This window comes from Nanorana parkeri, unplaced genomic scaffold, assembly GCF_000935625.1.
Source record: "Nanorana parkeri isolate BGI_ZX_2015 unplaced genomic scaffold, ASM93562v1 scaffold19, whole genome shotgun sequence".
NCBI lineage: Eukaryota > Metazoa > Chordata > Amphibia > Anura > Dicroglossidae > Nanorana > Nanorana parkeri.
Window position 1 is genome coordinate 3915857 of NW_017306287.1, and position 528 is coordinate 3916384.

Sequence of the window (528 nt, forward strand, 5' to 3'; positions counted from 1 at the left end):
TATATGCATGCATCTATTTGTAGAGGTGAATGGGTCCCACCCTGAGTATATTGGGGTGCGTTGCTACCTGTGGGTCCCATTCAGCGTCTCGGATTTCGGTATTCGGCCGGGGACTTCTGGGAATCCAGCACAGAGGCCCGGCCCTATTACCAGGTTCCCAGTGTAATCCTAGAATTGTGTGTCATCTCTTCTCTCAGCAGATGACAGCTAATTATTTCCAGCAGAGGCTCAGTTACCCGTGGCATAATTATACCAGAGGGAGGGACCGGTGTGTAGGAGTTGGAGTACAGCATGGAGGTGGATGGAAGGCACCGCGTGACCCCGGTGACCCTTTAATTAAAGTATGTGGGCGATGCGGCCGGCAGACCCTGACCAGCCACCTCTGAGGGTCTATAGGTTATCTGTGGTCTCTATCTGTGTCTCAGCCCATCAAGTAGATTTCCCTTGATCTTGATGGGAATATATATAATATATACACACTGTATATATAAAGTATATATATGAATAGATGATTTTATAAGTTATATA